At 41.7% G+C, this 16,693-nt stretch overlaps 1 protein-coding gene across 6 annotated transcripts in view; it reads right to left on the bottom strand.

The window, feature by feature from the left end:
- The window catches only part of FARS2 (phenylalanyl-tRNA synthetase 2, mitochondrial), a 405,583-nt gene that overhangs the window by 257,672 nt on the left and 131,218 nt on the right, over positions 1–16,693 (bottom strand). The gene's annotated exons all lie outside the window — the stretch shown is intronic.

The raw sequence follows: 16,693 nt of genomic DNA, 5'->3' as shown, positions 1-16,693 counted from the left end.
CCAAGGGAGCTGAAAGATTACAGGAGGCTAGAAGAAGGCCTAGGTAAATAAAAGAAAACTGTTCCATCTTAGGCTTACTTAAAGTGATTCAACTACATACTGTATGAACCATAGCATTACATTACCAAGCAGAACCTAATCTCAATTTCGAGGTTTCTATGACAGTTTTACCAGCCTTCCAGGGTGATTGCTGCTCACATATATAAGACTGAGCAGTTCAGAGAAACGTGCTTTCCCCTATAGTTGTGTTCTTATATATACAAGCTCAGATAGCTTCCTGCAACCAACACCTCAAAAAGAAGAGGACATCACACCATAATGCAGATGGCACATCTTGAAAATAATAATAAAATCACCCAGTTTGCAGCTCATTCACATGCAGGTTTGTGTGAGCTGGGTATAAGGTACGGAACACTAAGGGTTAGATCTCACATCTCATTGTGCACAAATGTTCTTGGCAATGTTGTGCTGGGCGCTGGGAGAAGCCAAGCGACAGCTCTCCCTGCTCACAGCCATGTAGGGGAACATAAATATTTACTCCTACTAATTACCTAGCCTCCACCATGGTGGTGTAATTCATGGTTCGGCTATTGGCGACACCCAAATTGCAATATTTTCCCCCAGTGGCGCTATAGCCGTAATATCATTATGGTCTACGGTGGTGCCCAAAGCAAGCTCTATACGGCTCTGAGCTGGCTCCGAGATCACCTATCTCACCCTTTATTCCCCTGCTTACTACACTGCTTCTTGTAAATCAGCCTGCCAAATCACTGGACGCATTCTGCTTAATGCATATCCAACTCTTGCTATTTTGCTGCTAAAGTAAAGTAGTTTTTAGAAGGGACTTGCTTTTTTTCTCCCCTCTGGGTATGTCAGGGAGAGCTTAGTTCTGTTAGTTCTGTGTTGTGGCATCTCTCTATTTAGCCAGAGGGGAGAAAGAAAGCAGGTCAATTCTGAACTACTTTCCATCCGCAACAAAATGAGAAGATTTGGATATGCTTTTGAGCTAAAGGTGTCCAGTGTTTTTACAAGAAGCAGTGCAGTGAGCAGGGGAATGGTGGGGGGGAGAGAGACCTAACCCTTTGTGTTCGGTCCCCTTACCCATTTCATTCAAACCTGCATGTTAATGAGCTACGCGCTGGGTGATTTCATTATCACCACCATCTACACTATGATGTGATGCTCTCTTCCTTTTGAGGTGTTGGTTGCATTTGAAGATGGCAGACTGGGTGAAGACACAGTAAGCTATTTGAAATTGTATACATAAAAGTGCAACTATTGGGGAAAGTATTTTGTATGGCTTGTGTTGTCAATTGCAGTGCACTCCACCTGTGAGGACTGTGGAATCTGATCCTGTTTTGTGAAGTGCAGTGATAACTCGTAAAATAAAAAAGAGATGTGATCTGGCCAATAAAAATTATTTAAGTCTTTAACCTGTGCATTTTAAGTCAGCTGCCCAGTTCATCAAAATGCAATGGACATACTGTGAACAGGACCACCTGTGGTGACCAGTAAAAACAACTCACTCCTTTAATGAAATGAAGAGGAGTTATAATGGGCCAGCAAATTGCATGCAATCTAAATGTCATTAGAGCCCGGAATGAGCTGGATTTCGGGGCGTAGACTCACCCCTTCTGAATCTCCAGTGCTGAATACAGAAAAGGACAAAGCCACTTTTTTTAAAGGGGGTCTGACACCGGCCGCTAACAAGGGGCTCCTGTGACTCTTGGATCTATAACAGTTAGCTGCCCCATTATAATTCATGCTCAGATGTTTTTATAGGTCACCAGAAGTGCGCTTTAAGGTACCCCATTGGCATGATATTTTTTTTCAGTGGAAAGACAGACATGCCAGCCAGCAGAACATTACACCAAAATAACTTTTTAAGGACAAACTAAGAATTAGGTACTCTGCAGAGAAATATCAGCAGTCTGAAATAAACTCTGGTACACATATAATCATTATTCTGTTTATACATTTGTGACCAACTACACACGCAAAAAGATGTCTTCCAGCAAACGTGAAACCATATTGCTCTCACAGCTATTGATGTAATTTATTTGCAGCTGCGGTATTTCCGCCTCTCGTTTATTAGTACTGAACTACTGTTACTAAATAAACAAAAGCAATACGTTTTAAATTAGGATGATACCATTCATTGGCGAACTTAGAGATGAATAAGAGTAAGCTTTCAGCTTTTGAGCCTTCGTCAGCCACAATATTCTACTGCTAAATAAACTAAATTTCACGGCTTGGAAATAATGAAATACGTTTGTTATACATCAGTTACAAAACTACCATGAGTGACAAATGCTACATATGTTACAAACTTCAATGAACCTTCACCTTTGGCAGCATTGAATTAACATTAGCTCATCAGTCCAATTAAGGTCACTCAATAGAGTGCTTCATTGTATTGACAAGGTTAAAATAATACCTTTTGGAAATAAATGGCATATATTATAAAGGGCAAAAAGGTGAAAGTGTGAAATAGCATCAGGGCTTAACGGTTATGTATGATCACAATTGTTGCTGGTCTTCGTTAGTAAAGTGGTGCTTAAAGTGTAATGCCTCATTTATATTAGAAATAAAATAACAACATTGATGCAGAAGGCATTTTTTAGACTGCGGCCAACTATGAATTTCTAACGAGGAAGATCTTATTTTTTTTGCTGTAACAGGAACAGTGATTGACAGAACACAGCCAATGTAGGAAAAAAGAAGAAAATAATACCCTATAAGCACCACTCAAGATTAAAAACAACATAGGTTTGGGGTCCACATGATTGATAAAAAATATTATAATGATCAAAATATATGTATATATATATATAATATAATATACTACAATATGCATGTGGGGTTCTCCCTCAATGCCAAAAAAATAAAAATCTGAAAAAAGTCACAACGAATATGAAATAGTGCCTAGTATTAGTGTAATAGTCAGGATGATTATTCAAATGTATATAAAGTGCAGCAAAAAATGCACAAAAAGTAGTGAAAAAAATACAAAAATATAATATAAATATAACCACTATAAATATTAGAACAAGTATGCCATGAGTGCCTAGAATGGGCCAAAAGATGAAAAAATAATTAAGGTGCAATAGTGCGATCAAGAGCAATAGTCAGGAAGCTGGCTGAATTGGAATGAAGTGATAGGAAAAGTCAGCAATGCTGGAATAAAGTAAAGTGTGTGCAGGCAGAGACGCTGGACTTACTGAGTGACAGAGGCAGGAGAGAAGAACCGAATCCCCAGACCGGACCTTAGTGCAACTTGCGGGACGCCGTCCGCTTCTAAGAACCCACACAAATCTCATTTTCATCCCCAACTGAAAACCCTTAAGATTTTCTGCATTGTGTATTTCACATGAAAAATAAAATTTCTCAACATGAATTTGCACAGGCTACGGTCACGCCTTCATTTTTAACCCATATTACCCCAGTAAAGTCTGGTATTGCTAATGGAACCCAAGTCTGAAATCGTGGAGCTTTAAAGGGACTCCGAGCTCAAGTAAAAAAAGAAAGTTGTACTCACCCGGGGCTTTTTCCAGCCCAGTGCTGGTCGGGAGGTCCCACGACGGCGTCCTGGCTCCTCTCCTAGTCCCCGATCCGGAATGGCTGACCGGCCGCAGCCCGGGCGACACTCTGCTGAGTGTCGGGCTGTTCCTTCCGCGTATGACGCGGCTGACGTCACACGCCGGCCGCCTCGCGTCATCACGGCGGCCGGCGTGAAAGTACTGCGCATGCGCGATTACAGCGCGTATGCGCCGTACTGCCACGCCGGCCGCCGTGATGACGCAAGGCGGCCGCCGTGTGACGTCAGCCGCGTCATACGCGGAAGGAACAGCCCGACACTCAGCAGAGTGTCGCCCGGGCTGCGGCCGGTCAGCCATTCCGGAGCGGGGACTAGGAGAGGAGCCAGGACGCCGTCGTGGGACCTCCCGACCAGCACTGGGCTGGAAAAAGCCCCGGGTGAGTACAACTTTCTTTTTTTACTTGAGCTCGGAGTCCCTTTAACATCTGAGCAATGCAAGCCCGCATGAAACTTGAAGTAAATGTGAAGTGACATAATAATAAAAAAGACAGATACAGTGGTTTGCAAAAGTATTCAGCCCCCTTGAAGTTTTCCACATTTTGTCATATTACTGCCACAAACATGAATCAATTTTATTGGAATTCCCCGTGAAAGACCAATACAAAGTGGTGTACACGTGAGAAGTGGAACGAAAATCATACATGATTCTAAACATTTAAAAAAAAATAACTGCAAAGTGGGGTGTGCATAATTATTCGGCCCCCTGAGTCAATAATTTGTAGAACCACCTTTTGCTGCAATTACAGCTGCCAGTCTTTTAGGGTATGTCTCTACCAGCTTTGCACATCTAGAGACTGAAATCCTTGCCCATTCTTCTTTGCAAAACAGCTCCAGCTCAGTGAGATTAGATGGACAGCGTTTGTGAACAGTAGTTTTTCAGATCTTGGCACAGATTCTCGATTGGATTTAGATCTGGACTTTGACTGGGCCATTCTAACACATGGATATGTTTTGTTTTAAACCATTCCATTGTTGCCCTGGCTTTATATTTAGGGTTGTTGTCCTGCTGGAAGGTGAACCTCCGTTGCAGTCTCAAGTCTTTTGCAGACTCCAAGAGGTTTTCTACCAAGATTTCCCTGTATTTGTCTCTATCCATCTTCCCATCAACTCTGACCAGCTTCCCTGTCCCTGCTGAAGAGAAGCACCCCTAGGGCATGATGCTGCCACCATCGTATTTGACAGTGGGGATGGTGTGTTCAGAGTGATATGCAGTGTTAGTTTTCTGCCACACATATCATTTTGCATTTTGGCCAAAAAGTTCCATTTTGGTCTCATCTGACCAGAGCACCTTCTTCCACATGTTTGCTGTGTCTCTCACATGGCTTGTGGCAAACTGCAAACAGGACTTCTTATGCTTTTCTGTTAACAATGGCTTTCTTCTTGCCACTCTTCCATAAATGCCAACTTTGTGCAGTGCACGACTAATAGTTGTCCTATGGACAGATTCCCCCACCTGAGCTGTAGATCTCTGCAGCTCGTTCAGAGTCACCATGGGCCTCTTGACTGCATTTCTGATCAGCGTGCTCCTTGCTTGGCCTGTGAGTTCAGGTGGACGGCCTTGTCTTGGTAGGTTTACAGTTGTGCCATACTCCTTCCATTTCTGAATGATCGCTTGAACAGTGCTCCGTGCGATGTTCAAGGCTTTGGATATCTTTTTGTAGCCTAAGCCTGCTTTAAATTTCTCAATAACTTTATCCCTGACCTGTCTGGTGTGTTCTTTGGACTTCATGGTGTTGTTGCACTTTTATTTAGTCATTAGCACTCAGGCTTTGTCTATGGGCAACTGACTGCTCTCAGACCAAAAGGGGCTGAATAATTACACACACCCCACTTTGCAGTTATTTATTTGTAAAAAAAAATGTTTGGAATTATGTATGATTTTTCGTTCCACTTCTCACGTGTACACCGCTTTGTATTGGTCTTTCACGTGGAATTCCAATAAAATAGATTCAAGTTTGTGGCAGTAATATGACAAAATGTGGAAAACTTCAAGGGGGCTGAAGACTTTTGAAAACCACTGCGCTTATCTATGGACAGGGAAGGTTCTGGATCCTTTAGAACAGAGTTCCCCAACCCTCTGTGGATTTTCACAAAACATGCACTGTTGGTGGGCCTTGAGGACAGGGTTGGGGAACACTGCTTTAGAGCCTTCCGTCTTTTCTTGCCTCCCTCATTCCAGTGCTGTCATCCCTGTTGTGTCACGTCTGTGAGCCCTTGGGAGGCTTCAGAAGCATTAGTGTCCCCAGGTGCTTCCAAAGACAGGCAGCTCCATACTGCGCAAGTGTAAGCTCGCATATGCAGTACGTAGCTGCTCATTTTCGGAAGCATTCAGGGACATGAGGGCTTCCAAATCCTCTAAAAGGATACAACATTTATTAGAAAAACATTATAGGTGACCACATACAAAAACCTATCCCCCCATAAAATTGATACCAGCCGCATATACCACAAGTCAGCTGACCTCATGTGCTCGCATGCATACTCCTACCAAAAACACACCACCTGACCTATGACTACGTGTGATGGGGTAGCACCCCAACACTCTCTGCAAACTGATCACAGTAGCTAGTTATTGATCCATATATATGGGTTAATTTGGGTATGAGTGATTCACTTCACTTGGTAGCCTGTACAGCACAGGGCCTGCAAGTATAATGTCACTGTTCCACAGCCCAGTCACCAGGAGGAGAAATATGCCAGCTAGAAAAGCACTGCAGTATATTGCCTCATTGCAAGTCACATAAGCGATGCAGTTCAAAAGTGCCCTGAAAGCAGTAGGGTCCAGCTGCATAATGTGCCAGTGCCGAGACAGGATTCCCCTCAGTTGACTCCAGTGTGTTCCATACTAATCAATCGTATGTATTCATTCGTCCCCTGGGGTTTCTGGCTATTTTTTCGTACCAGTAGGCTTTCCCTTGGTGTTTTCTGAGCTCTTATTCTAGCTTTATGTAGGACATCATCCTGATACCCCCTTTGTTTGAATCTACCCACCCACCATGGCATCAGATTCACGCAAAAATCTCTCTCTTTGGAACAGTTTCTGCGTATATGCAGAAACTGACCAGTTGGTATACCCTGAATCTGTGCCGGGGGGTGAAAATTTGTTGCATGCAAAAGCATATTGTCAGCAGTTGGTTTTCTGAATGTGCATGGTGAAATACTGATGTCATCCTTTTGAATCAAAAGATCAAGAAAACTGGTTTGCTTATCATCAACTATATGGGTTAGCGATATGTTCCTGTCATTCATGTTGAGATGATCCAAAAACACCGCCAAGTCACCTCTTGTTCCCCACCAGACCAGGAAGACGTCATCGATGTAACGAATCCAGCAGGCGGCCTTTATGGTGTTAGCGTGGAGCATAACATTGCATCGGATGTGTGAATCTGGCTACCTTGTATTACTGGAGCTTAGAAAATTAGGTCGACTCTACCACCAGGGACAGTCCAAAATTATATACTACACAGGAATGAATGATGAAGCTGCTTTCAGGGCACTTTTGAACTGCATCGCTTATGTGACTTGCAATGAGGCAATATACTGCAGTGCTTTTTTAGCTGGCATATTTCTCCTCCTGGTGACTGGGCTGTGGAGCAGTGACATTATACTTGCAGGCCCTGTGCTGTACAGGCTACCAAGTGAAACACTCATACCCATATTAACCTATATATATATATATATATATATATATATATATATATATATATATATATATATATATATATATAAATGGATCAATAACTAGCTACTGTGATCAGTTTGCAGAGAGTGTTGGGGTGCTACCCCATCACCCGTAGACATAGGTCAGGTGGTGTGTTTTTGGTAGGAATATGTATGCGAGCGCATGAGGTCAGCTGACTTGTGGTATACACGGCCGTGTTTCGATGTTATGGGGGGATAGGGGTTTTTGTATGTGGTCACCCATGATGTTTTTCTAATAAATTTTGTATCCTTTTTGAATACACCTCTTGTAAGTATTTTTGCGATAGGGTTTTGTGACAAGAGATGGCTCCCTCAATCCCTTAGGGTTTTGGGGTCTAAGGAATTTTCAAATGCCTTAGCGCATCCCAATACCTTTTTTCTTCTGGCTTCCAAATCTTCCCAAGGCAAAACATGTAAATGGGGGGATGGTGCTGGAACGAGGGAAACAAGAGAGGACAGGGAAGGCTCTGTAGGATTCAAAACATTCCCTGTCCATAGGTAAGTATCTGATTGCTACTGCCATTTACTTTCACATTGGAAAACAGCCCTGCAGAAAACTGCAGAATCCAAGAATACTACACTGGGGCAGCTAGATTAGGTAGAGGACATGAATAGTTTAATTTTTTTCTGGCAAATGCCAATTTTGTTTTAGTCACGGAGTTTTAATTTGCATTGAACATGGGAAGGAGTACCAATATAGCCATATATTAATTCCACTGGGAAAAGGTCAGTTATCTGGGACTTCTTTTTATTGCAAAGAGCATCTACATCCCACCAGAAGTCCCCCCTCCCTTCCCTAATACTATGATCACCAACTCCTGCAGACCACCACTATGACTAAAAACACTGGGGGGAGGGGGGGTTTTAACAAAACTTTCTATCATTAAATATATATTTAATGAAGATGTATAGAATAAAAAAAACTATATTAGAGTTCATCAAGTCAACTAATGAACTGATGCATCTGGTAAACATGCAAAAGCATCATCCCAATGCAAGTGTCAAGAAGTTTTGAACACACAGAGAAAAGTTTATTGAACCAGCACTGTTATCAATAATATAGGAATTGATTTAAATGTCAAATGTGTTCTGCTGCAGTGCAATACATTAATAATTAAAGGAACACTATCAATTAAAACAATTTTTTAATACTCTACATTAGGATACACTTTAACACTGGTGCTAGAGGCACTTTATTTATTCACCCAGATCTCTCTCCCTGCTTTAAAATCATTCTTCATTCCTCACACAACTGACAAATGTACTTCACTGCGTCACAGCATGCAGGAGAGTCTGAGGAGGAGGATGATCTGAAAAGGTAACAGGTAGCTTGTTGCTGTAATATAACTAGCAGTCGGAGATGTATATATACTACTCTTGACTGACAGGCTGCATGTGATGTTACACTCCTGGCTGCATCACTTTCTAGGCTGCTGTGTGCTGTCCATGGCAGGGAGAAACACTGATAAAGATCCTGATAATTCTCTGTGAGGACTTAAGTTTGTTGGAATCACAAATGCATGTACTGAAGTGAAAAATGAAAATGTAAATAAAACATTTTCAACAACAAAATAAAATCCTGACATTGCCTTTGTATACGGACAGAGAATTGAAGACAAACACACATTGCTGGAATTTTTAACCCCTTACCACCATCTGAATAAGATTCTTTCAGCAAGGTGATTAATAAATTATACACTGAGGAGTTGATAACAACCCTTTGTGCAGAAAAATGATCTAGCCCTGCAGAGCCCGACAGTTTTTGTATCTGAAACTGACGTGATTATTTTATTTTGTGAGAAATTGCTCCTTGTACTTTTGGTAATGTGTGCCCTAACATTCAGCATAAAAGTTGTTTTAATCGATAGTGTCCCTTTAAGATTCCTCCTTCCATCATAACAGTGATTTAGGATAGAGCCCTGACTGCATAGTAAGTGTCCCAATATAGCCAGGCTTCTCTGTGTGAGCTTGGTAATGAATGCACCTGATGACTTTGTCCAGGGGACATCTTGCACGTTTCTCTCCTGGCACAACCAGGAACTCCAAACTTACTGAAAATCCTTGCAGCTGCAGTCATAAAGGACTCACTGTGACATAACTTTAATAATAAATAAATAAACCATTAAAATGATTTATTATCCAATACTTAACACTCCGCTAATACCAACTAAAATACAGTTCAACAAGTTAGTCGTTTTACAAGATTATGAAAGTAGTTCAAGGATTTAAACAGTGTTTTCTTCACTCCACTGGAGTACCATTAATCACAATGATACCAGGAACAGCATCTGAAAGCCAGCTACATTGGAGGAGATGATTACAAAATGGTTTATGGTTAAGAAATATCAAAAGTGTTGACATTTTGTATCATATGAATTATGACACTTTAATAACAATTTCAGCTAACCTTACTTGTTTCATTTTGATTTATTTTTGTTGTCAGAAATGGTGAGACCTTGTAGAAAAAAAAAGCTATTTACCTAGATATCAAACATGGAAAGACTTGTACTTGAGCACAAAACACTTCATTGTTTTAAATTAATTTTTGCATGCAATTTGCTATGCGTTCATAAGGTTGGTTACCATCATATTACAACAATGCAGTGAGCCATGGTGACCAGTCACTTAGAAATAAAGGAGCTGTTTGTACACTCCAACTACCAAATCCTTAAAGTAAACCTATAGTTATTGTTTGTTGGAAAATAGCGGTAAACATTTATCATTGCTTATGTTTTTAAATTTAATACTGTTATAATTTAAAAATTCTTTCAAGTATGAGGCTCTGATTTGGGCTATATTGATTGCTGGGGGGGTTGTATATTCTTTTATCATTGCACTTTATCCTATATGGTGAAACATGTTCAGTGGGGTGGTTGTAGCACTCTATACATGAGCACTAGTTTCCCAGCAGATCTGTTTGCAGCACTGACCACGAGCAGAGAGGATGTACCGTAGAGAGGGCATAAGCATTAGATAAAACTCATTGGTGTAATTTTGTGGATAGGCGTCACAAAAGGTTGGGGAATAGTGACACCCCCCACCCCGGACATCTGTATACAGTAGAGGTGGGGAACTTTACCTCTCTGTACAAGTGACCTATTCGGCTGACAGGCGGTAGGGTCAGTACGCACCAGAACTATTTAGTTCCTTTCAATATAAAATAGTTATAACTTTTTAATCCATACAAATAGGGCTTGTCCTTAAAGACTTGTGTTTTGCATGGCATTTACCCTTGTACATATTTTGGAGTGTTTGCAAGTATTAAAAATTAAAGTAAGAAGATAAATCTGACAGCAAGATGAAAGGCATTTGTTTGTAGCCTTGGCAAGAGTCCTCTGTAGTTCAGACATTCCAGAAATCTCCATATTCCTGCATTTGCAATCAGCAACACGGTAAAGAAATCCTTATAACGGTGTCTGCGCCACTGTACTATTTAAGTAACTATAGTGGGCTAATCTAGCATTTATTGTAAAGAACTCTAAGGAAATAACATTATACAACACTGCCATCTTCACCAGCACCTTACAGAGTGCATTGACATGACACCAACTGTTCTTTAGAGAAGTTCACAACCTTTTCCCTACCAGGGTCATAACCTAATGTGGCTACTCCATTACTTTGGGAGGGGGAAGCAAATTAATGTATCAATATGCTTTTGAAATGTTGGAACACCTTGATATGCAAGCTAAAATAATGCCAAACTGTTTGCAATACAAAACTGAACTGAGAGTTGACCTGCACTTTAAAATGTCCTCCTCCTTGCCTAACCTGTTGCCTCTAGTAAAATACACACCTGTTACAAGGATCTTTGAACATCTAAGAGATGTTAGTAAACGTTGGTCAGATGACTTCTACCGAAAGGAGAATAAGAGAGTCTGCTTGACTGATATTGCCCCCAGTAAAGGCACTCAGCAGTTCTGCGATCAGTTAATTTTTCAAAATCAGTTTTGGGGATGAGGGAGAGATGGGGTAAAAGGTTTACATGTTTTGATAAAGTAGGGAAAGTCTAATCTGCCTTTCTGTTTTTACTGTAAAGACATGCATATTTAACCTTCCCAACATACAGCAACAGAACAACTGTGATGTGGATAGTTGAAGTCTCACAGCAATGCTATCAATGACCAGTAAAAGTAGTGGAGGTTTCCAGTACACCTTGCTGAAGCTAAAAAGAGAGTGACGTTACTTGTACAGTGGTTTCACAAATGGTATCTTTTTTAGTGACAAGGCCAACTTAGAGTAGAAATGTATACAGGGATTCAATCAGCAAAAAGACCAGAACAGAAAGAATGACAAATGTGAGATCCTGCATAACATTTTGGCTTTTGGGATGACAATATAACTGTCGAAATAATGCAAGGAGTGCAGACTTCATTTTTTGTTTGAAAGAGTAGCTCAGCGCACTATTGGGGTCACTTATAACCTTTGGTACAGAAACTATTTCAAGTTAACATCAGCATTTTGCTCAAAAGCGTAATATAATGCTAAAAACACAAATTAGATATGCATGTAAACAAGCAGTAGGTGAAAGGCATCTCCTTATTTTATTTACCAGTAGATGTTAATTTTATGCAGATTCTATTCAAGAATGCTGACACGTTTGGGTGCAAAAGAAGAATACCTGATTATCTCAGCTGCGTATGATGTGTGACACCTCCTGTGAAACTTAAGCTTAAAATAGTATGTAAATGAAGCACTGTGTAAATGTTATTATATAGGTCTGCATATCACAGAAATAGCATGCTTAAGCCATTTCATACGCCAATGCCAGTGTCACTGCAATGACCTAGAAACAGATAAACAAGGTCCTTTTAATCTTGAATCTTAATAGAGACTCCACTTGAAAACTTGAAACAGAGCAGGCTGAATGTTAACCTGTACGACTTATAATTATTTTTATTTATTATTACATGACCTTCTTGATGTTAACTTTTTTATGATGTGACACTTTGCATGTCATGATGATTGTAACAGACTCCAGTCCAATTTAGAAAAGAGCAGATAGCATTGATTTATATACTGTCCCTCTTTGCTGCACAAGTGAAAACTTTGACTCATATAAAAGGTCAACGTTTCCACCGCAAAAACTGCATCGCTTTAATATGCAAACATGTTTTATTGTATGCCGTTCTGCCACATTCATTTTTTTAATATAAATTTTTTAATTATAACTTTATGAATTAAAAGTGGATGAACTTTTTTTTCATGTATAAATGGGAAGAATATCACTACTTGAAATGTTCTTATTTTATGTTCTTGCCTATGTTTGAGGTCTTGATAACTTTAATTGCAGAAGGTGAAAAGAACATGCCGGACAACTGCATCGCCCAAATGAGTTATTTTCTGCCCCACTGTGTGCTAAATGCAATTGAATCAACATCTGGTGAGGTGGGGTGGGGTGGGGGTGGTAGAATGGATTGGAATATCTGTAGCTCTATACTGGCTAGAATGAACTAATGCATATTTACAATTTCAGGGTAGCATGGATTAAACAAAATACCAATACGCATAACAGATCCATCCTACTAAAATGTACAGATATCAGTGTTCAATTAATTTTTGCAAATAGAGATTTTTTTTTTCAAGAATACAAAAAAAGATGATGTTAATATTTAATAACTGCATGAATGGGAACATAGGTACAGATTGGTCCTTCATATCAAGTACATATACAGTACAGACCAACATTTTGGACACACCTCATTCAAAGAGATTTCTTTATTTTCATGACTATGAACATTGTAGATTCACACTGAAGGCATCCAAACTAGGAATTAGCACATGTGGAAGTATAGTACATAACCAAAAAGTGTGAAACAACTGAAAATATGTCATATTCTAGGTTCTCCAAAGTAGCCACCTTTTGCTTTGATTACTGCTTAGCACACTCTCGGCATTGTCTTGATGAGCTTCAAGAGGTTACACCTGAAATGGTTTTCACTTCACAGGTGTGCCCTGTCAGGTTTAATAAGAGGGATTTCTTGCCTTATAAATGGGGTTGGGATCATCAGTTGCATTGTGAAGAAGTCAGGTAGAAACACAGCTGATAGTCCTACTGAATAGACTGTTAGAATTTGTATTATGGCAAGAAAAAAGCAGCTAAGTAAAAAAAAAAACGAGTGGCCATCATTACTTTAAGAAATGAAGGTCAGTCAGTCCGAAAAATTGGGAAAACTTTGAAAGTGGCCCCAAGTGCAGTCTCAAAAACCAACAAACGCTACAAAGAAACTGGCTCACATGCGGACCGCCCCAGGAAAGGAAGACCAAGAGTCACCTCTGCTGCGGAGGATAAGTTCATCCGAGTCACCAGACTCAGAAATCGCAGGTTATTGGCAGCTCAGATTAGAGACCAGGTCAATGCCACACAGAGTTCTAGCAGCAGACACATCTCTAGAACAACTGTTAAGAGGAGACTGTGTGAATCAGGCCTTCATGGTAGAATATCTGCAAGGAAACCACTGCTAAGGACAGGCAACAAGCAGAAGAGACTTGTTTGGTCTAAAGAACACAAGGAATGGAAATTAGACCAGTGGAAATCTGTGCTTTAGTCTGATGAGTCCAAATCTGAAATTTTTGGTTTCCATCACCGTCTCTACATACCTGGTTCCCACCGTGCAGCATGGAGGAGGAGGTGTAATGGTGCTTTGCAGGTGACACTGTTGGGGATTTCTTCAAAGTTGAAGGCATACTGAACCAGCATGGCTACCACAGGATCTTGCATGCTATTCCATCCGGTTTGTGCTATTAGTTGGACCATCATTTATTTTTTTAACAGGACAATGACCCCAAACACACCTCCAGGCTGTGTAATTGCTATTTGACCAGGAAGGAGAGTGATGGGGTGCTGCGCCAGATGACCTGGCCTTCACAGTCACCGGACCTGAACCCAATCGAGATGGTTTGGGGTGAGCTGGACCGCAGGGTGAAGGCAAAAGGGTAAGCAAGTGCTAAGCATCTCTGGGAACTCCTTCAAGACTGTTGGAAGACCATTTCAGGTGACTACCTCTTGAAGCTCATCAAGAGAATGCCAAGAGTGTGCAAAGCAGTAATCAAAGCAAAAGGTGGCTACTTTGAAGAACATAGCATATGACATATTGTCAGTTGTTTCACACTTTTTGGTTATGTACTATACTTCCACATGTTAATTCTGATGATCCGCTCAGCTGGCTGCACAGGCAGACAGCTGTTTGTCCATTCCTCTAGTCTGTGGGCTGCAGGTCTCTGGAACAGAGACCTGTCTTTCCATTGCAAGTTTCTGGTCTGTTCTCTTGCTGGGGAATTTGCATACATTCGTTATGCAAATCCCCTACCTGCCTTCTTTGATGACTGGCACTATAAGAGCTTTATGTTTCCCAGAAGGCTTTGCTGGTCATTTCCCTTCCATGGTCTGTTCCTGATGGACACTGCTGGAGTGTCAGCCATTGCTATCTAGTATAGTTAATTCCTGGGGGTTGCTTTAGGCTCCCCTTCTAGCCCAGTCAGGTTGTATTATCTGTATTGCCTGTTCTGTCTTGTCTTGCCTGTTGCCATTGTCCTGTCCCACGGTGGTCGACAGGAAATGGTTCTGATCTCTGTTCTTGGAGCATAGCTGGTGCAGCGGTTGCTACCAGCTATCTCTTCTGTTCTGTCTCCTGGGATCGCGCTAGCTACTTTTCGCTAGCGCAGGGGATCCTTCTGTTCTGTCTTCTGGGATCGCGCTAGCCACTTTTCACTAGCGCTGGGGATCCTTCTGTTCTGCTACTCTGTACCTGGATCGCGCTAGCTACTTTTCTCTAGCGCAGGGGATCCTTCTGTCTTCTGGGATCGCGCTAGCCACTTTTCGCTAGTGCTGTGGATCCTATCTCTTGCTTGTCCCTGTTTTCGTGTGTCTGTCTTGTCTGCTACGCTTGCTGGAGGCTCGGTGAGGTAACCGTTAAGCAAGCGCTCGTGTCCTCTGTTTCATGTTTGTCTGTCGATGGTTAGTTAGGCGTGCTTGTCTCTATTGTGCTTATTACGTGGAGACCGCGCATAACCGCGTGCACTGTTGCGAATGAGTGCGGTGTTCGCGGTTAGCTAGCGTTTGTTATTTTCCGCATCTTCTCATTGTATTATTTGCTGTGCCTTTGCTACCCTCGTATTCTATTCTGATCTGCCTTGTGTCACGTCTGGCGATCGCACCTCTCGCGATCGCGTTCCTATTTCATATCTGCTGTTGTGTGTGCGCAGTCGCGGAGTGGCGACTGGATTGGCGCACACACATACAACCTGTCCCTTTGCTCGCTCTCATTCGCAATCGCCTCTCTTGCGATTGCGTTCTGCTCTTCGTACAATTCCTGTCTGGCACTTGTGGAGGTACAGAGGATTGGTTCCTCTGCACTCCCCAGCGCCATCTGCCGACAGGAATTTCCCTCTACAGGTGCGTAGCACCTTTTGCTGGGTGCCTGCAAATATACGCTTGTGGAGGATTTCCGCCGTGTCAGCGCACGCGTTGTGCGCAGATCACGGAGAAAGTTCCACAATCGTTACATTAATTCATAGTTTGGATGCCTTCAGTGTGAATTTACAATGTTCATAGTAATGAAAATAAAGAAAACTCTTTGAATGAGAAGGTGTGTCCAAACTTTTGGTCTGTACTGTATGTAACTCCGTGGAAATGACACAAATATTTATAAACTGTATCTAAAGCTAAATTAAAGGGAGGCTGAAGCGGAAATAAAAAAAAAAAACAGATACAGGACAGTAAACAGAACAGGAGAGGGAAGGCTCTGGGTACTAAAGAGCCTTCCCTGTCTCCTAACACTGTCCGCATTCCCCGCAGGCTCCCCATTAGCAGTCCATGACCAAATGTTCACGGATTGCTCTCTTCTGGGTTGGGGAGAATTTGGAAATCTTCTGAAGCACTCAGGCTTCCGAAGATGGGCCACTCCGTACTGTGCACGCGCAAGCACCCTCTTTCACGCATTTACGCGTGCAAAGTACAGAGCTGCTGGTCTTCGGAAACCCGGGTGGTACCCAAGACTGCCGAAGTCTCCCACAGCGGGAGATTCAAACTGGAGAGCCAGCAAGGAACGCGGACACCGTCAGAATACCGGGAAGGCTCTATAGGACCCAGAGCCTTCCCTCTCCTTAGGTAAGTATCTGTTTTTTTCTTTTAGATTATGCTTCAGAGTCACTTTAAGCCTTATAAAAATGGTAAACAGTTTCCAGTCGGAAATATATGTTAAAGTTTGTCCCCAAGGTGTGCTCAAAGAGGCCACTCTACTGGATACTGGGGCTTGTCCTTTCTTCATAGATACGGAACAATTAAGCAAGGTGGCTGCACATCATTGGGATCAAGTTTCAATGAAAATGATCCAGACATTGGTCCAATGGGGGCTCTGAGAAACAGTAATTACAGTGAGAGATACTGTAATTACA

This window comes from Hyperolius riggenbachi, chromosome 5 (assembly GCF_040937935.1).
Source record: "Hyperolius riggenbachi isolate aHypRig1 chromosome 5, aHypRig1.pri, whole genome shotgun sequence".
NCBI classification, from domain to species: Eukaryota; Metazoa; Chordata; class Amphibia; order Anura; family Hyperoliidae; genus Hyperolius; species Hyperolius riggenbachi.
This window is presented reverse-complemented; position numbering and strand designations above follow the sequence as displayed.